This window comes from Cygnus atratus, chromosome 23 (genome assembly GCF_013377495.2).
Source record: "Cygnus atratus isolate AKBS03 ecotype Queensland, Australia chromosome 23, CAtr_DNAZoo_HiC_assembly, whole genome shotgun sequence".
NCBI lineage: Eukaryota > Metazoa > Chordata > Aves > Anseriformes > Anatidae > Cygnus > Cygnus atratus.
The window spans coordinates 5620862-5642225 of NC_066384.1; positions in this window are offsets into that span (position 1 = coordinate 5620862).

The window sequence follows — 21364 nt, forward strand, 5'->3', positions numbered from 1 at the left end:
GCAAAGCTGAACTCCGGGCTGCTTGCAGCACATTGCAACAGGCTCAGGGTCCCTCTCCTTACCTCCCGGGCAAGCATGCCCAGAAGAGCAGCTAACATCTGGGATGATGAATGTGGCTGCCAAATGAGCATCTTGGCACCACCAGCAAAGGCAGAGCTTTTCTGGGAGGGCAACGAGCTTCCTTGGGGCAGACAGGCAGAAAAGCAAGCACTCTGCTGATGTGGGGCCAGTGCAGCGTGTCCCAGAGCCTGGCAGAAGGGGAAGAGACATTTCTTCAGCACACCTCATATACCCCAAAGGTAATGCAAATGCAACAAGCACAAACAAACAGCACAAAAGCAACTCATAAAAAATGGAATAAAACTTAAAAAGTGCCTGGAGAATAGCTCTGGAGAGACTTCAAATGCTTCTCACCAGGAAAAAGATGAGGAAACATCTAATGGCACTGAAATTTTCTCTTTCTTTTCCCTCTCACAAATAATAAACTTTGCAAAGCAGTGAAATTCAGAAAGAAGCAGCTTCTCTGAAGTTTGGAGTGGATCACTTAACAATTTTATCATTTCCAAAATTGGATATGGTAAGTAGAGAGGTAGAACAAAATTCCTACAGCCTTCCTTTTGTATTGTCAGAAAGAAACTTGTTTGGTTTCAATTTTACAACTTCATGTGGTTTTTTTGTTGTTGTTGTTTTTTGTTTTGTTTTGTTTTTTAAGACCTAAACTGATAAGGGACTAAAGGTATTTAAGGGGTTCAATACTTCAAGATAAAAGGGTTAATGGACTCAATGGTGTGCTGTGGTTTTCTGGGGCTGAATAGTTGAGGCTGACACAAAATACCATTTTTCACCGCCATGAAGCTGCAGCCACATCCTTGGCAGGGCAGGAAGTATCAGACTTTAGGGACCTTACCACCCTCCCCAGGGACAGCCCACCCTTCCCGCAGTGCACCCTCCTGACCAGAGCAGGTATAAAGCAGCTGAAACTGTGACAGCTTTCCAAACGGGGGAAGGAAAGGCTCCCCATAATCCCCCAGCTCAGCTGTTGCGTCCAAGCATTTTAGCAAAGGCCCCCTCTGTGCCATCTGCTAGACTGCAGCCGAGTCTGAGCCTCCAACACGCTCCTTTTCTGAGTCCTCAGAGAGGATCCAGGAACTAGGAGAAAGGGGAAGCACAAACCTGCAGCCTTGCACCTTTCCCCAAATTATGCTCAACATTTTAAAATAGATTAATTTGTGAAACCAGGCACGTTTGGAGCAACACCTCAGACAGAGCAGACTCTATCTTTCTCTCTTTCTTGAGCCTTTCTCTGTGCTGACTCATGCTGCAGACAGACCCAAGCGAGCTCTGGTTGCTCCTTTTCTCAGTTTCTTGTCCCATCCATAGGATAGATTCAATCCATCCCAGTAGACATTAGAATATAATAGAATAGAAATATAGAATAGCATAGAAATATAGAATAGAATAGAAATATAGAATAGAAATAAAGAATAGAAATAAAGAATAGAAATAAAGAATAGAATAGAATAGAATAGAATAGAATAGAATAGAATAGAATAGAATAGAATAGAATAGAATAGAAAAATTCCAGCTGGAAGGGCCCTACAAAGTTCATCGAATCCAACCATCATCAAGGTCATCGAGACCAGCTTGCCTGGAGTTCTTCCTAAAGCAGCATCACTGTGCTGCAACAGAGGATTTGCTCTGAACTAAACTATAGAAAAATCTGAAAAGAAGAGCAGGGATTCTGCAGTCTTCGGCACTCAGAGAGATCGTTAATCCTCAAAGCAGGGCCTGCTCAGGGTGGGGAATCAATAGGAGGTTCAAAAAGCTCGTGGCTCATGGCTTTTGTCTGCTTTTCTGTCGTCTCTGAGGTTTGCTTCATCTGACTCACATGGGATACCACATCAGTGACAGCACAGATCCAGTCCAATGAAGTGCTCCCTGGCTTTATCTTGGTCCGGAACATTATTAAAAATATATTATGTTTAAATTAATTGGAAAGAGCATGGAGAACTAGCACCTGAGCATGGGGCAGTGCCCCAGTGCACACCAGTATGAGGACGGAGTGCACCAGTTCCACTTAAGGGCTACAATGGGAAAAGCCCAGCTACACACAGAACTGGAGGCAGAGCACACAAGAAACACCTATACATTTATTTCCATAAGATTTTCTTTCTAATTCTGCTATTTTCCTTGTTTTCCAGGCAGCTGTGTGGCACGAATGACATCACATGAGCAGAAGAGCATCTCCGCCCTAACAGGAGTAACGGGAGTCTTGCAAGGGTCCTTTCTGCAACTCATCATGAGCTAAAGATTTTGGGTTGAAAACTGAAAATTCTGGTTCTCTGCATCTGACTTTATATCTACCTCTCATGCTATATCCGTCCTTAATATCATCTATCAGCACAGGGTTATCAAGCTCCAGCAGCACTGCCAGTGCTGTGCAATTTTCCTCTCGTTGCAAGTTCTCCCTGTGAATCCCAGCAAAGGCATGGGCAGTGCATGCAGGCAGAAGGACTGGGTTTGCTGGCCAAAGCTTAACCTCAGTACGGGACACGTAAGAAGCATCAATACACATCAATAAAATCAATAACAAGCACTCTTTCCCCCTCTTTCTGAGATCATGTAATCAAAATCGACACGATAATGCTGGCCAGGAAGTTGAGACAGGAAGAATGAGAAAGAAGATTAAAAGGGAGAAGATCTGGAAGCATTTCTGCTGAATTTGCTGTCAAAGATGCCTCAAAGCAAATTACAATGAGCCCGTATCTTCACCACCTTTCAAATTCTCCAAGGTCGCAGCCACCCAGCCAGCCAGAAGCCAAAGGGACATGAAAGATTTCACCACAAAGCACAAAGCTGCTCCTTGGAAAGTCTTGCTTCGTCCTGCAGTGAGCCTGGATTTTGCAATTCATTTTATCACACTGAACTCCCTCTGCCTGTGTCACATCAGGTGCTGATGAGTTCCCCAGCCTGAGTCCTTGCCGTGGGGTAGATGGTGCCTTGGAGGAGCTCTGGAATTGCTGCTTGATAACTCCAGAACTAAAGGTGCTAGCCCAGGTACCCCAATCAGAGGAACCGAACTTCCCATCCTGAATGCTTCACCACTTTTTGTATTCTTTCACAATTTGCTTGTTCAGTTGCTTAATCTTTTAGAGAAGCAGTTTTCCTGAATAACTCCTCTCCTGTCCCTGCAGTCTTTGGGTTTTCTTGGCCACAATGGCCAGAGCTGGAATCCCGCTGGGCCAGCTGTTGTCACTCAGAGCGAGGTGTCTCCAGTGTTTCTTTCCCTCACCCTCAGAGCAGAACATGCTCACAGACACTGACAGAGGGGGCCCTAAATTCCTCCCTAGGCACCCACTGCAGGAGATTTGTCTCTGTCTGACATCGTATGGATCATCTTCAGTTACATTGGGCCAAGAAGAACATGAGGCAGAAGGGGAAGGGCACTGAGATGTTGGCTGTGTTCTAGGGAAGGCAAAGAGCCCTGGATCCCACTGCTCCATCCCTGGCACAGCCATTTGCTCTCCATGGAAATAAAATAAAAAATGCTGCTATTACACCAGTGCAAGAGCCAGATGCAACCTCAAGGGAGGCTCAGGCATCCTCGTGTGATGAGCAGTGGGGTTCTCTGCAGGATGGGCACACCCCAAGCCTGCTGTGAACACCTTCCATCAGGAGCTGGCCACCTTGCAGGGAGCCCCTACCCTGGCTCAAATTCTTCTGGGAGTCCTCAGCAGGTTTCCCTTAGCAGGGGGCCAGAGCCCGTTGCTGAAGGCAATGGTTGTAGTTTCTGGCACTTGTTGCACGAGTGGCTGCAGGACTGCCAACCCAGGACATTTCCCAAGGAGGGCACGGCTGCAGACCAGACAAGACAAGGGCACTTGGGAGCTGCTGCCAAATTCTGGCATTAGCAGCAGAGAACAGATCTCAACAGGAGCATCCAAGCAGCGCTTGAAAGGCAGGGCTGCAGAACGCTTCCAAAAGCGCAGCTGATGCCAGGCGCCAGGCAGACGGCAGGTCCTGCCCACGCCATCTGCCCGCTCCCAGCCTCCCTGGGCTTGGTGACTTAGGCAGAAGTTGCAGAAGCCACCCATCGCCTGCCGGCTGGCGCCTCAGGGTGCCAAACCCATGGCAAAAGGCAACCGTGCACCGAGGTGCCAGGGAGAATCCAGCCCTCAGCTGTCACCAATTTGTCCGAAGTGGTGACAGACTTCATCTGTTTCCACTGTGGCGGAAAGGAGGTCCAAGAGACACTGAATCGATCTGTGCAGGGAAACATTGCTGTGATTACATCTGCAGAGGGAGCTGGAAGGCTGCTGACGGTCAGCCCTGGCTCCAGCAGCTCTCCTGCACCTCAGGAGCAACTTTTCCAAGGGCTGCAAAGTCAAGGGCATGGCTAAACCCAGCAACATTGTGTATGTCAAGCAGCATGGGTAAGAAGGATCCAGAGGTCAAAACACAATCAAGGGGCAACAGAAATTAGTTCTGACATCCTCCTGCCTTTTTCTGGGGAGTTCAACCCACCGGACCTCTATAGGGCCCTATGCAGGGGATGGGTAACCCTAGCTAGCACTAGCCCTATATTGAGTTTATTCCTGATGGGCTCCTGGAGCCACTGGTCAAGTTTCAAAACTGAAACCAGCACAGTGGGATATTTCCTCCATTCCACTTGGCCCCAGCCCCACCTTTATCACCAGCAGAACTAAAACCCCTCGTGCCATGCCCAGGGCAGGAGCTGGGTGTTGCCAGTCAGTCTCATGGAAGCGTAAGGCAGCGAGCACCGAGTTTCTTTAATTTTGTCCCCTGCTCCAGCCTGGACAGATTTGTGTCACACCAAAATCCAATTAAGTCAGCCAGCCTCACTAAAGCCTCCAAGCCGAATTAATGGATGTCACCGTCTCACCGAGCAACACAGCAGCTTTTGCCATGGAGATCTCCGTGGGGTGGGACAGGGCTGCTCTCCCCTGCTTCTCTGCTCAGGGGAAGCACAGCCCAGGACAGACAGGCCCCTTCAAGGAGACATCATCACCAGGACTGACCCTGAGACCCCTCAAAGACCAGCCTCCTCATAAAATACTTGGATATCTGCAGTGCAAAAGAGCTATTATTTTTATTATTCCCATACGATCGCCTTGTGAGGTGCAGCTGGAGGAGTCCTCGATATGTTTCCCCGAAATATAGGCAATAAAACAATAACTATAAAAGTTAACAATAAATCCGATTCAGTGGTGCTGCTGGGACCTGCCCTCTGAGAGGAGATAACTCAATCATTTCCCCTCTCTTACTCCCAAATTAAAATGAATTGATTCCTCCAACAGAGGCTTGTTTATCATATCTGCAGGCTGTCAATGCGCAGCAAGTTCCTTGGGTCCTATGGGTTCCTCCTACTTCAAAAACCTCAATCTGTCTTTGAGACAGCCCCATTATGACAGCTAATGCAATCCCTCTCCCCCAACGCACACATTCAAGTCCATCTTCCCAAGGGCAGCCCAAAGCCCTGTGCTCCCGCAGCCTTTCTGACCCTGTTTCCACACACATCCCAGCAAGGGACTGGAGAATCCCCCAGGGAACACAGCAAGCCCCCAGACCATCCTTTTATTGAGGTAAGGCCTTATGGACAGTCAGGAATGGGGGGAGAGAGGGGGAAGAGCATGAGATGGAGCAAGATGGGCTCTGCACCAAAGCACAATGCTGTTTGTGGACGCTCTTATTAATTTTATTTTGTTTCTTTGGCTTTTCCGTTTGAGAACAAGGACTCACTGATGCTAAAGCTTTTCCTGGGAGCACACCAGCGTAGAGAGCATCCTTCCACCAGCCAGACAGCAAACTGGGACACCAGGCCAGTTCCTCCAGCTGTCAGAGAGCCCCATTCAAACCTCCGTGCTGCTGGAGCTGCAGTGGGGATCCAAACAGCTGCTTTCACACCCCGCTGGGTGAACTGTTTGGAATATCAGGTTCATCACTAACAAAACACTTCAAGAGGCTTTGGGGTTCACCCAGAGGCAGAACAGACCCAGGACAGTAGCATGGTGAATTAAAGTAAAAATGGTAGACCTGAGCCCTGGGCAGATTTGGAGGGGCACATGGCAGGAGCTGCCACCTCTCCTTCTGTATTTAACCTCTGGCTTGGGAAAGAAGAAAATGTCCGGCATAATGCTCTGAGTAGGCTGCCTGTCCCTCTCCTCTAGTCTGCTTCTCAGTACTGCGGGGTTGTCTGAAACCTAGTCTGTTCCTGGAAAATGGGGAAAGAACAAACCCAGCAATTGTCCTGAATGACTTTTAAAATAAGTTTTAGAATGAAAAAAAAAAAAAAAAAAGACAGACCTCAGTTTAAAAGCTTGATCCTTTTGAAAGCTGCAATCTGCCTCCTCTGCCTGATAAAACCACTTCAGTCTCCTTCTGCCATTCTGAATCTTCATGAAAACAGAAAAAAAATCCTTTCTGTTAAGCTAATAGATTCTAGGTAAAAAAATTCTCCCTCTTGCCATGATCATAATTCCTCAAAGGATAAATAATTCAGGTTCCTTGTGCCATCAGTCTTGTCCTCAAAAACAGGTCTGCTCCCTGCCCACTGCTACTGGAGCTACTCTCCTCTACAAGGACTCCAGATAGAAGTGCTCCTCTAAATCTGCATTTTCCTTTTATTCCTCCACTAATTGGTAAGATTAACAAGGACAGCCCAGGGGTGGGTGCAGCACCCCCGGAAAGGCATGCCCAGCAGAGCCCCCCAGGATGCTCACTGCCCAGGATTTATTAACCCTGTGCTGTGCCCCTGTGTAAGAGACACCAGCAGAAAGCTCTTGCTTCACGAATAATCGCTGCCTCAAGGCATCCAAAAAGTACTTCAGACACCTGCCCTTGTTCAGACTGGCTGTCAGGAAGGTCTTTATTTACAGGTCCTATTCTCATATTCCACTGAGAAGCTGCCCATGAGCACGTAAGGGCTTCATCTTTGTCTTACATTCTCTCTGTCTAAAGAATAAAAAATCTCATTTTAACTTCTCCCCCATAATACCTGCCCCATGTTTATGAGATACAACAGCCCCAGCCTTCTGATGGCACCAGGTATACATACATCTTGCCCATGGAGGAGACTCAGCAGCCTGGTTAAGGCAGCTCTGTTAAATGCAAGGAGGTGGCCTGGTGGGAGAAGGGGACTGCAAGCAGCATCTGGAAACATCTGGCAGAGGGAGATAGCTGCTGGTGGGAGCAGCCCAGCTGTCTGGATGTCAGCACCAGGGCTTTGGTCCATCTGGCCTGATCCTGGCTCTCAGAGTTGCTCAGAAGACCTCTATCAGGGCACCTCTGGGTCCACCTGGTCCAACCCTTCCCCTCAGGCAGGGCCACCTAGAGCAGGTTGCCCAGGAACTGATGGCGATGCTCCTCTCCCAGAATAATTCCAGCCCCCGGCATGTGCAAGAGACTTTTTAAAGCAGAAGCAGTGTTCCTCTATTTAAGTGGGTATTTTCCTCCAGCACCTTTTATGTGACTGGTTTTGAACTCCAAAGAACTTGGAGCTTCTGTGACCTCCTGCAGCAAGGAGTTGCACTGGTAAGTGATTCTCACATGGAGAACAGCGTCCCCTTGTCCCTCTGAGCTCCCTTCTGGTAGTTGCATTCAGAGACTTGTACTGGGAGCAGACTGGGAACAACAGCCCCTTGTCCAGCTTCCCCATAGCCCGTCCCCTTCCCCAGCTGATTTCAGTGCACACTTGGGGTGGTGATGCCAGAAAACAGAGTCACAAAGGGTGTCAGCAGCCCTCTCTCAGAGCAAAATCCCACCCAGGACAATGCATTATTGATCAGGACAGGGGCAAGGAGGCACCGTTCCAACCACACGGCCCTTCTGCACCTACACCCCCCTGCTGCTGCCAAGGTTTCCGTTTCCCTGGGGCTCCTGCTCCATCTCCAGCCGAGCACTTCCCCTGCGGCAGGTACGGTGGGATAGGAAAACAGGAAAAGGTCAAGTGCTGAGCTGCTTGCTTGAGCTCTGAGTTATTCATTCAGCCAGCCAAAAGGTTATTAAGGCTTTAGTGAAGCTCAGAAATTAATCTGCCAAACTCTTGATCCAAAACTTCCACACTTAACATTATAAAAGGGTTAACCAAGCATTGGTGGCCGTGCACCCGCAGTTGTGTGATGGCTGGAGAGCCCACTGCTGCAACAGGAACTTTCTAAACACAGATCGACACCTGTTAACAAATAAATAGCTAAATATTCTCTTCCTCTTGTCCTGTCCAAAAAAGCTTCCAGGGAGCAGAGAACTGGAGGGGTAGGGCATCGCTGCTCCGAGTGCCTGTGAGCAGTTGTGCAAGGCTCTGCACAACCACATTGAGTTTTTGCTCCAGCAAAACCAAAGTGATGCTGTGGATGCAAAGGCAAGTTTGTTTCCAGACTTATTTTCTAGATGCAAGACAAGCTTGGAGGAGATGGTGCCCCAGCCATACCCTCAGGGTCACTTCAAGCTGTTCAGAGCATGCTGAAGAGGCATGAAGGAGACAGTTTGGGGTTCAGGAGCCTGCTGACCATTTCTCCAGGCACCTGTGGTCCCTGAACTTCTTGCTTCCTTCCCAGCTTTGTCTCTGAGCCCTGGGTACAGGAGCAACGTGATGTGCATCTCCTCTGCACCCACAGGTTATGGAGCCCAAGGGGACTTTTTGCCCTGTGGGACACCGTGCTGCTTGGATTTGAACTCTTCTGGCAGGAAAAAAAAAAGTCCCCCAAAACTCCCACCACTATTTTTGTAACTTTTCATGGCAGGTAATTCCAGGTAGTTCTGAAACATCTGAGTGATTTACTGAAGCTTTACAGCAGAAGTACCACTGAAGTTACGTGAGTCATAGCAGCGTGCATTTGCATATGTCCATAATAAAAAGGGTTTTAAAAGAAGCAAGACAAAGTGATTGATGGTTGAAACAAACATTACTGTGTTATCAAAGGGAGATGTCTCAGGCGAGCCTGACCCTTTCCTCTCAAAGTTTTCTGGGAAGTTGTTGTGCTTCCTCTTAAAACTTCAGAGAAAACCTGAAAAACAAAGCTTTTTTTTTGATCAGCTCACTTGACACATTGCAAGGGAAAGTCCTCAGACTAACAGGGAGCTTCTCATCAGTGCACAGACATCTTTGGGCACATGGGGCACTGCTCCTACCTGTGAGACCCCCGGATCCACCTGAGCAGTCCCACCTGCACCCCACCCTGCAGCACCCATGGGTCCCTGACACCCAGCACCCACGACTTGCAAGGCAAGGAGGTGGCAGGGGATGTTGGCCATGCCAGGTTGAAGGCTTTCCTGCACAGCAAAATGAATTTGCATAAGGCCATAACAAAAGGGATTTTAAAAGAAGCAAAACAAAGCATTTGGTGGCTGAAACAAACATTGCCACGTTATCAAAAGATGCCTCCAGCAGGTGAGGCTTGGAAAATAAAAAACATGTCTGGATGGATCTCCAGAGAAACTTCTTCCCCAGTACTTTGTTATACAACTGATAAATAAAAGTAATTGTCACACAATTAGGTTTCCCATCTCCTCCAACTTCTTAATCACATCAAGATTAATTATCGGCACTCTTATTGTTTTGCTTTATGGGTTTCAATTGTTTGTCTGTTCTTCTGGAGCTGCACTGAGATGAGAAAAGGCTTTGAAGCAGCTTAAATGGGAAATTCGAGGCTGTGGTTTTGTTAAAGTTGCTTCCTCTTAACAGCCAGCTTCATTTTCTCATCGGGCTGGATGTTCTGAAGTCATTTAATTGCAATTTAATCTTCCTGCTCTCTCCTCTAATATATTTCGGTGCAGTTCACCGGGTTATATTGGCCAATTCATTAACAGCCTCTCTGATATTTGACATTTCGCTTTAGGGAAATGCAGGTATGTGATCTTTAATATTTTGAGCATTTCTTAATGAGATTTAGGGGCTGTGGGCTGGGAATTATGATTTTATTTTATTTTTTAATTTAAATGTTTACTTTAGGGCAACTTTGGGCATTTTTCTTGAATTTTCTGACCAGGGAGCAAAGGGAAATCAATCGGAAAGAGCAGCAACATTTGCAAGTAGAGAAACATGTAACTGCCTCTTGCCTCCCGAGCATACCAGGATTAGCAGCAGGAAAGTTTTCTAGTTCCGAATCCCAAGCTTTTTTTTCCAGGACTTTTTTTTCTTTCTTTCTTTCTTTCTTTCTCCAGAAAGGATCCTGGGTTTCTTTGCCAGCTGTTTTTGCTGCTATCACACCCAGCACACATGGCATGTTGTACCCCTTTGTTGGCATGAATCTCCCCCAGAGCCGCGGCTAAGGCCAGCCTGGGATGTGGCTCCTTTCCTCCAAAACCAGGCGAACATTTGCTGTGAATGGAGCTGGGGGATGGATACGTGCACAGCAATGATGGCTCAGCCCTCTCAGTGTAATGATGTTGAAATGAACTCCAGTCTTCTTTCACTTTACTGTTTAGCCTTGAGCTCACTACTTCACCCCTTTTCACCTTGCCTATAAAGGAAATCATAAAGATCCAAAACTGCACACATACGCAAGTAAGCACAAAACCAGACTTTTAAAGACATTTGACAAAAAAAAAAATTAAAAGCACCTGAGACTTTCTTTTCAATTACCAGACCTCTGAGCTCTCAAGGATCAGCAGTAGGTGCAGAAAGCCTACAGCCTGCGCAGACAAAGCCCATCAGATCCCAAAGGGAAAGAGCCTTAAAATGGAGTTTGCTGCTGTGGCGCTTGGCAGAGGTTTTAGCTCCATTTTGTGCCTTGTTCTCTCTTTGGATGATGCTCAGTGCATTGCAGAGAGCTATCGGGGCATTAATTACGGCATGCATGCAGCAATTCATATTACGGGATCATTGTTAGAAATCTAGAGTCAAATATGCAAAAAGTTTGGAAATACCAGAAATTAAGATTGCCTCTACCACCCTAATTAGGCCCCTGGTGAGCAAGCATCACCTCCCAGCATTAATCACCGACCTACAACACTCCAGCCTCCATTGCTATTGCAGCATTTTTTAAAACTCCAAAATATTTATCTTCTTGTTAACCTTTTGCAAAGCACACATCCCCTTCCCACACAGCAATACCTGCTGCTGCCTCTCAGTACAGAAGAAGGTCTGTGAGATACCAATGTGCTTTTTTTTGGGGGGGAAGGAGCCAACTGATGAATCAAAACAGCTACCAAATGCCATCAGCACGACTGGCACCTGGAAGAGTATTTTGTCTGGCAGGAGGGCTGTTGCATTTATTTGTTCCAAAGCTGTCTCCAGATAAAGGATGTTTAATTTTGCTGTCTCTTCTTGCAAGCTGCTCCCCGTACCTCTCAGCTGTGACCCCAGACTGTGCACTGCACCCACAGCACTGAGCACCCCAAATCACTCTTAGGGCAATCTGTGGCCCTGCCAGTGTTTTGTGGACTGCAGGAACACTTGCAGATCCCAGGCATCCCAGTAAGGACCCATTAAATAGAAGCAGACTTCCCAGTGTCTTGTTTTGACTTGCTGGCTCTGGCTTGCCCTGCTTAAGCCAAAGGGAAGAAAAAAGCTGGCAAGAAGCAACTATCATGACTTTGTTTCTTGAGGGGCTGTCAGCAGTGGGAATTTGCCTTCGGTCAGGATTGCAGTGAGAATTATTTGTTTATTAGCTCGAGGGATGAAAGGGAGAGCTGTTCTTGCAGGGACAGTTAAACTCTTCCATGCAAATCCAGCCACACTGCAAAAACAGGTTATGCTAAATCGTGTGCACTGATTTTGGCTGTATAAGCCTGGCAGGGAGCATCGTCTCGTGGTTAGACTGAAAGATCTGGGTCCTTTCATCAGCTCTATTCATAACACTTAGTTGTAGGAGACCTATAAAACCAGGCATCTTCTTTCTGCCTCAGTGCATAGGGAGAAAAAAAAATACTGCTTTAAACTGATGGCTGCATAGTACTCTAAGAGCCACAGGGAAATGGAGCTCCAAGTAATGCAATAATTAAACTGGGTGGTTAACGAGGTTTATAACTGGGTTAAAAGGTGTCTGTGAGGTGACTTGCCACACAGAGAACCAGGTTCTGCAGCAGCTGATGGCAACCAGAAGCTGCCTGGGATGAGGATGAGGTGGAGAAGGAGGCATGGGGGGACAGATGAGGGGACAGTGTCACCAGTAGGGCACCTGGGTACCACCAGCGGTGACAACCTGTGCTCAGTGACCTTGTGTCCATGCACTGGGCCAAAAAAACAAGAGTATTTCTGCATAAATGAAATGCTGCATCAAGGCTCATGAATCATTTCTAACTATAAATACAGGCTCTGCAATGGCTTTGGTTCCCCACATACTCCCCTCCTTAATAACAGTATATAGTGCTAGCCATATGCATTGGGTTATTGCCTCTGAAATGAAGCTGAACCCAATAATACTGTCAAAAGTGGAAACACTGTTTAATCATTAATGGAATTCTAATAGCAAAGTCATTAATTGAAACCCAATAACGCTTTTCCATCCCAGTGACTTACTGCCATTGTTTGTGCCAAAATGCCCAGACTTGCATCTGCATCTCGTTTCCACGTTCAGCAGTGACCGGACCCGTACCTTTTGTCATTTCATATGCCTTCAGATCAGGGGATTTTCTACTTGTTATTCACTCTTAGGAAATTTAACAAGTCTACACAGGCTCTTTAAAGCTAATGTTGCATGAAATGCAGGGATAAACCAAAGCAGACAGCTTCATAAGTACAAACATACTATCAAACTGTTCCCATCACCCAGTCTTCTCCTAATGTGTTCATTATGTAAAATGGTTCGGAGGCTGGAGAAAACCCAGCACTGCCACAGCAGCAGTGCCAGGCAGGTATTTCCTTTCTTATTTAGACAGGAAATAGAAATGAAATCACACTGTAGCCAAAAAAAACTCCTAACAAGACTTGTTATCAGCTAGTTCCCAGGTCAGGGAAGTGACAAAAATTGCCATTTTGGGCTGCAAAGAGCATGAATTTATTCCAGGGTCTTCTTGCCAGAAGGAATTAGTGCCAAAAGACCTAGAACTAGAGCCTGCGGGCTAACCCAAGGGAATAGCCCTCTCTATACCTGTAGCACCCCTGGAGAGAGGCTATGACAGTTGTTGAAAAGCAAGGAGATGCTGCACCATTAGTCCAGTTCCAGAGACAGCATGTGTGCTTCGCACTCTCCCCGTTGAAAAAAAAAAAGTGTCAAAGCAGAGCAATAAATTTCAATACCGTGAAAGTCTCACCCAAACAAGATTAGCATCTTCCAAACAGCTTCTCCTTGAGCGTCATCAACTTGAATTTAAAGTTGGTGAAGTGTCTGGAGTGTGATTATACAAACCCACTTGTTCTTTACATCTTTTTAAGATCTTTTAATGCAAACATGCATTAAAATGCATGTTCATAATCCCAGCTGCTTGCTGCAGAAACCCTTCCCTCCATTTCCTATCCGCTGTTATCATGTGCTGGGGTCACAGAGAGGTGGCGCAAAGCATGGGGGTGGTGCAAAGCATGGGGTTTATTTAGCCCTGTGTAGGGTGGCAGGAATCTCGATATGAACCGCATCACGTGTGGGTCCTATTTTTTTTCTACTTTCAATGTGGAAACAAAAAATATCCACACTCACCAGAGGCTGGAACCTACCTCTGGACCTTCTTGGCTCCTCTTCTGAGCAATCCTGCTTTGCTGGGTGGTGGTTGCTGGCCCAAGTCTTGCCGTTTTCTTGTAAAATGGAGCAGAAAAACACGCATCCATTCCCTCAGAGGAAGGGAATGGCCCTGATTAATTTTAGAGAAGCATTACAAGGTCAAAGGTATATTATTCCTAATTCCTCTACATATTGAAGAGATGTCCAGCATTTTCCAGAGGACCCAGAGCGTGACACATGCAGCATTATAAAGCCAAGGTGTGTGCTGTCACAGCCCACTTCCTTTAATCTCTGAGGTCGCTGGGTAATTTCAGCTGAATTTGACAAAGAGGTAAAGGTCTCCAAACTATTAACATCTTGCTGCTTTCTTGAGAAAAGGAGTGATCTGGGCACTTAAATAACAGAATCAATTTTACCATCCTAAAAATAAAGTTTTCAATTCTTTCCATATGGAAGTCATCTTGGTCCACAGATTTGTTTCGTATAGCCTAATACCTTGTATAAATCCACTAACGTACCTCATACATATATAATTTTTATTGCCAAATGCATTGCAGAAGAGGCCTGCTTGGCCAATATTTTAACTTTGTTGTATGACAGAGTATGCCTCAAATCTACTTAAGAGACAGTGAAACTTTGCAAGCACGTACACACAACATTAACATGCCTCAGCACCCTGGGAAGCAGCTCAATAAACTCCCTCGAAGACTAAACTGATGTCCTGAAATATCAGGGGAATTTCCTTGCAGCTTTGGAGACCAGACTTGTTTTGGCTGAGAAAGTGTCGCAGATTGTCATGTCCTTGTCTTTATAGATTAGATGCTTCTGATCGCCTCTGCTCTCACAAACCGTTTCTTCAGCTGCCAGCAAGGAGCACTTCCCAGAGCCCCAGGGATTATGATTAAATGAGAAGAGGTGTTTGTTGCCATTTTAGAGCCTTTTGGACTCCCTGGCTTCAGCCAGAACCCTCCAAGCCCCCCCCAGGACCCTGTAATTCAGGAGCTGACAGAGGAGATGAAGCAAGCCAGCTTCTTCCTGCCCTCCTTCACTTTTTTGACTGAAAATACAGAAGAAATGAGCCCCCCCCATGCAATAAAATTATACAGCAGAAAATTTTTCTACCGGGGTGGGGGTGGGGCGGGGAGCAGTGGTCCTTCCAGACCAGCACAACCCCCAGCAGCAGGAAGGAGGAGGTGTTTATGGAGGACACCACCCTACACCATCACTACCACCACATTTGCATGGGGCAAGCTCGATGGTGGTGGGTGCGTTTCGGTTGCATGTACATGTTTGTGGGGAGATGAAGGAGGGCTGCTCTGCTCTGCTCTGCTCTGTTTTGCTCTGCTCTGCTCTGCTCTTTTCCTGGGTCCTTCATCCCCACCGGGCAGTGGTCCTCAGAGCATCAGGTGTCTGCTGATGCCAAACAACGAAGAGTAACAAGCGAAGAGTGACAAATTAACTCAAGTGAATGGGATGGTAAATCAGAGGAAGTGCAGATCCTCCCATACCTCAGGGAACACGCGGGGCTTCTGAGTGAATTGAGCAGCCTGGAGGGGTGGGAGAGCTCCTGCAGGGACAGGCTGGGGGGGTGCCGGGGCAAGAGGAGCACTGGAGGGAAAGGCAGTGTTTGCTGCACCGAGTCCCAAGGGTGCTGGGCTGCTTCCAGGCAGGATCAGCCCCCAAAAATGCAGGGGGCACTTGCTCATTTCAACAAGTCGCTTGCCCATCGCAGCATCTGTCCCAGCAGCAAGGCTCAGCTGCCAGCCCACAACAAACCTGGAGGTTTGTCTGCATGCTCCCCAGCCAGCGCTGGGGGAAGGTCCTCTCTCTGCTTTTGGTTCTGTCTGGATACACAATATTTTGCTAAATCTCACCTTGTTACTGACACACAAAATAACAACCTTCCCTCATCCCCCTTTCTCTGTAGATTTAACATCCAAGTGCTGTTATTATGGCTCCATTACTTTTACAAAATGCATGACAGATCGTCTTGTGGAACTCTGTGAAGTACTATAAATAATTAAACTTCAACTAGACTTGTCAAAATAAATGAGCAGAGTAGACTCCACTCTGTGGTGCCTTTGATTTTGTTTGTACGTGTTGGTGCTTATATTTTGTTATCTGCTAAATTGCAAAAATGAGCAAAGCAAGGAGACCCTGCCACCGACCTCATGTTACAACACAGGGAGGCTATAAAACCTCCTGCCTGGCTGGCTGAAGGCTTGCAGACTTCTGCAATGGCTAGTTTTGTGGAGAATTTGGTGGCCAGGCTCCTCTTCCCAGCTCTGTTGCACCAGGGAGGAAAGCAAAGCTCCTTCTGGAAGGTGCACAGCTCCTCCTCAGCCACACTTGAATTATTCATTGGGTATTAATGCATTTGACAAATCCAGTCTTCTCTGCATAAATTATCCACAAAGCAGTGGAGATTATGTGTTTTTTTCTTCCCCAAATTTATTTTTCATTTACAAATTGACCAGCAACTACAACCAGTGCAGGCAGGTGGTGCATGGGCTCCATCCCAAGCCTGCAGCAGGAGCAGACACCCTGCGAGGGCTGAGTTCAGAGCTGCATCCCTCAGCCTAGCTGGGCAATGCACACCTGTGGGGCACTGAACAGGAAGGAGAAAGGGGGAGAGATGGGAGCTATGCCCCAAAATCTCATCTGGGTGCAGAATTCATTGTGTCCCATCAATGTGAGCTTCCCATATGGTTTTAGAGCAAAGAACTGAGTGCGTGGGGATGCCCTAAACCTTCACACTCAAGTTTCGGGTACCTCCATAGCCCATACATCTCCCATCAGCCAAGACAGGCAAAACACACAACTTTCTCTGATCCATTCACTACCCCAAACACACCCGTATAGCCCAGCATTAAGCTCAAAGCCACAACAGTTTCCAGATTGCTCCCTTAATATATGGGATTAATTCGGGCAGCTCAATGCCACCTCCATTGATCTCATTCAGCCTCCTGTCTCCTTGCTCTGCAGTTCTTGGTCACGAAATGATCCCAACAACTTATCGGATGTCTCCAAATTGCCAAAAACTCCTGCAAAAGAACAGGGGAGGCAGGGGATGGACTGGAGCATCCAGAAAGGAGGTTTTATCTGAGTAATGGCAGAACCAGACTTTAAAAATCCAGCAACACAGCAAAGGACTCTGGCTGCTAGCAAGGCTGTTGAAAAGCCTGCTTTGCCAAGACAGGAGCAAGAGGACTGGGCTCTCCCTTCCGACACATTGCCCTGCAGCAAGCCATTCAATTCATTCAATATCAAGGTGCAACTCCCCTTATTCCCCCAAGGCTGTGTTCCCCCCCCCCCACTCCCCCCCCCCCCCCCCCCCCCCGAGACAACGCCAACCCCCACCACTTTGTGCTCAGGCACAATTCACACCCCGATTCACCGTTGCCCTCCGCTGTCACCATCTGTACCGGAGAGTGTGAACGGCTGCTCTCATCCCTAGGAGCTTATTTCCATTTCACACTAACGCACACTGCAGGGTGGTGGGACGCAGGTTTTACTTTCCCAGGGTGGGAGATGTTGGTGCAGAAGCTGCTAACCCACTAAGAAGCAGGCATGTGCTCCCCATGCTGAAAAAATCAGCCCCTGTCTGACCATGCAGCATGTGAGGGGGAACCCCTGCATGAAAAGCCTCTCTGTCCCAAGATCTGCGTCTGGTCCAGTGGACTCTTTATCCTGATAGAGGACCTCTATCTGCGGGCCTGCAGAGCCTTCCTGCCCTGCAAAGTGGCAGATAGCTCTCGTGTAGGGCTGCCAAGTGTAATACCTGCTGCAGCTACTGCTGACTAATGAGAGCGACACGGAGCTGGCTGCCAGGGATGTCCTTGGGAGAGAAAAGCAGCTCACGGGTCACTGACCGGCAGAGGGCATTAAAAGGAGCATCCAACTGGAACCGGTAACATCACAGCGCCCGTCCGGTCTTGTGCACTGTCCTTGGAGATGGCAAAAGAAGGGAATTTCTTTGCCAGGACCTAGGAGCTGCAGAATTTGCAGTAGGAGCATCCCATGGGCAAGGCTGTGGTTGGGAAACATCCAGGGGACGTTGGAGAGGACTGATGGTGGCGGTCACCTCCTGCCATCATCACCTCTGGCCACCTCTATGCAGACAGCTTTACCCCACCTGAGATGTGCAAAATAATCCCCTCCTCTTACAGGGCTCACATCTTCAGAGAGGGACTAAAAGGAAGATCCTAAACCTCTGTACGAGCAGGATTTCAAGGAGAGGGACTCAAACTCCTTCCCCTTGAGCCTCCGCCAAGAAGCCGGGTCCCTGATGGGGAGGGCGAGGAGCAGCCCGAGAGGGGGGACACAAAGAGGAGATTCAGCCCCGACAGGGACTCAGAGCAACGCATCATTTTTAGGCAGCCTGGGGCACTTCAGTAAGCACCTGAATTGCCAGAAAGGCTGAAATTCCGGCAGCTCTCACCCATCCTTTGCTGATGTCCGATTTTGAGGTGAAACACCAGAAAAAAAGGAAATCTGCACAAAACAAGGGGTTTTTCCCAGCACTGGGAGCCTGCGGAGGCTCTCGATGCCCACCTCTTGCTGCAGGTGGGAGATGAGCTCCGCTTGGGAGACAAACTATGGTGGTGAGGCAGGTTGTTCCATGTTAATAGCATTAATTATTCCCCCCAGGCACCTCCACCAGTCATTGTCACCTGTCAGCCCAAGGGCCACCCTTGCTTTTCTTTTCCTCTAATTCTGTAATTGGAAGGGAGGAAAGGGGGAAGAAAAAATCACCCCTCAAGTGTAAATCGTTGCACATATATTCCCAGTGCTAATTATATGTTTATTTTGATGCAGGGCGGGCTTGGGTAATTGCTCTCTGTCAGTTCATCCCTGCAAGCAGCTCCAGGGAGGTCACCAGGTGGACCTGGCCAGCCCCAAGCAGGGCGAGTGCTCGCAGGTTGTGCAGGGACAGAGGTGGGAAAAGCAGAGCACGGAGAAAAGCCCCTTTGTGCCAGTGCACTGGAGGAGAGGTCTGAATGCACCAGCTGGATCAAAAGCTCCTTTTGGGCTCCATCTCCTTTCGCTGCCAGTTGTTTTTCAGCCCATGCATGCTGCTGCCCTCCTAGCAGTGCCCACTGCCTGAGCAGGACAAAGCTGGAGACCTTCGTGGCCAGGGGAGAGTCAGCAATGCCACAGCAGCATCAGTAAGCCTGAGCATCCCGTGGTGTAAAAGCCAGAGCCCAGGGGCAACGGGAAGAGGCAGAAAGCAGGACGTATCCCCGAGAAGCCTGTGACTTGTCTCAGTTCAAACCAACAGCCTGATGCCTCCAAGCCCTTTGCCTCCTGGAATAGCTGCTCCGTAGGCTGTTATCATATTTATTACCTGTCCTGCACCCTTCCTCCTGCTGGGCAGCCACGCAACCAGACTGCCTGTGCTACCATCCCAGCAGCCTAAGAGGGCTGGAAAACTGAGCATCTTCCCCATGCAGCCCCAAGGAGCCAAACCCAGACCCTCTCTCAAGCCTGGCACAGGATTCAGAGCCCCGGGGAGGTCGCAGGGGACCACCAGGGGCCAGGCAGGGCATCCACTGCTGCTTGGCATCCCCAGCGAAGGCAGTAAGGGGCCTGGGGACACCCTTTCCCCAAAACAGTGTTTCTGCCCTTAGCATAGAGCTGTGAAGGTGTGGGTGAGCACCTCCTCTGCCTCTCCCCCTCTCCATTTTCACCTGTGGTCTCTGTGTTACTCACCAAGCCCACGAGCATTTTCAAACTTCCTTACTCTTGCTGCAGTGGGTCTAAGCTTGCTAGAGGCTTGTTTGAGCAGTTCACTGTACCTGAGATATCCAGGTTTCTCTATGCATATTTTACCCACAGTAATTCAACGCTATCAGTGACACATTTACATTTTTACCTTAAATCTTATATTCCCAACCTAAAGTCTGCAGGGGGAAGCACACACCTGACATGCTCTTAGTAAACAATATTCATGCTTGGCAGCTACCCACCAAGAGGAATATGCTCTCCTGGAGTACCCTGGTGAGATAAAGTAACCATTTTTCTATACATTGGTGACCCGAGCTCACATTTATTCAGCTTAAATGTGGTATCAAGCTCTAGTGTGACTTTCATGCTAAAAATAATTGCAGTTTTCCAAATGTATTACAGAATTTCTTAGGAGATGGAAGCCCAGGGAGGATTCCCAAAAACTGAATATAAGGCAGAAGAAATGAAAGAATAATTTAAAGCTTTCGAAATTAGATCATTTATTTTTTTTTAATATTGTAAAATTCATAAAATCAATGATTCATGGAAATATTTGCCCAGCCATCAAGTCAGCTTTGTAACAGGGTAAATAATTGAGATGCATTTATTACATTATTTATTTGAAAATTCACAACATAAATAATTCAAATTCAGCTAATTATCAAAACTAAAGGCTAGAGGGAGACAACATGGTCCATTAGCCATGGCCAACTGATGCGGTTTCATTCCCCTTTACCAGGGGATGCACAAGGTCTTGGAGGGACACATCCATGCTTATGAGCCAGCCTCAGGGCTGGTATTAGGGCAGGGAGCAAGGGGACAGGTGCTGGTGTCCCCACTGCTGGCACCGGTCCCCAGCCAGCTGTGGGGGTGAGCCAGGGGTGTGTTGGCACTCAGCACCACTCCAGCTCAATTAGCTGCAGGATGAGCCGTGCTGATGGAGCTGGGTGATTTGATGCCTCCATGGATCATGGCTTCTGCCTTTCTCCATGCCTGATGTGGCCACTGCACCTAGAATGGAATCATAGAATCATTTAGGTTGGGACAGACCCCTAAAATCATCAAGTTAAACCAAAATGGGCCAGGTCCTCCGCATTGTAGCATCTCCCTGGAGCACCTTGTCGTGCCTGGAGACTTTTTCCTGCAGCCCAAGGGCTGCAAGCTGGTGGGAGACAAAGGGCTCACCCCCACTTTTCCTGCAAAAAGCAGGTTTTCTGGGCTCCCTGAGGGGGATAGCCAGCAGCCTAGAAAGCACCTAGGTGCAGTCTGCAGGAGAGGATGGGACCGACCAGAGCTTGCTGTCCTCTCCAGGGGCAGCAGGGACTGTGCCCCCCAGGAACTCGCAGCCGCTTGCAACTTCATCAGAATGAAACATCCCCAAACACATACATTTTTCTTTATCAGAAAAAAAAAAAAAAACAATAAAAAAGTGAAGGATGTGTATTTTCCACCTAGCTCTACCAAGACTGTAGCCGTCATTAGCTGAATGCATGCTGCAAAATGCATTTATCACTGTCTGGAAATGTTGACTATGTAAAAATTTAAACACAAGATTTTTTTTTTGTTTCCTCTTCTGATGCTAATTTTTGAAATACACAAGCTTCATTATTAAAAGTTCAGCCTCTCCCCTTCCTCCCTCCCATCTCCCTCCCTTTTCTAACCTACAAAAATCTGATGGATGCATGGCTGCTGCTTTCAAATCCTGAACTTCATCAGAAATCCTGGAACAAGCAGCTTCCTGCCATCAGATCTGCTCCACATCTTAGGAAGAGGTTAGCATCTGGGCTACAGCTGCAAACAAGAATCATAATATACGATTATACCTCTGTTTTGTAAAACATCACACAAGTAAATGAAGACTTATGCACATGCTTTATATAAAACGTGAATTTCTTATTATGCAGTGCCATTACTGTAATTGTAGCAGCAGCAGATTTATTCTTAATCCTTGTTTGTTAGTGTGCAGTGGTGATGGGGATCCCATCTCGGGGTGCTGGGGCTGGGGGTGTCACCTCCGCCTGCGC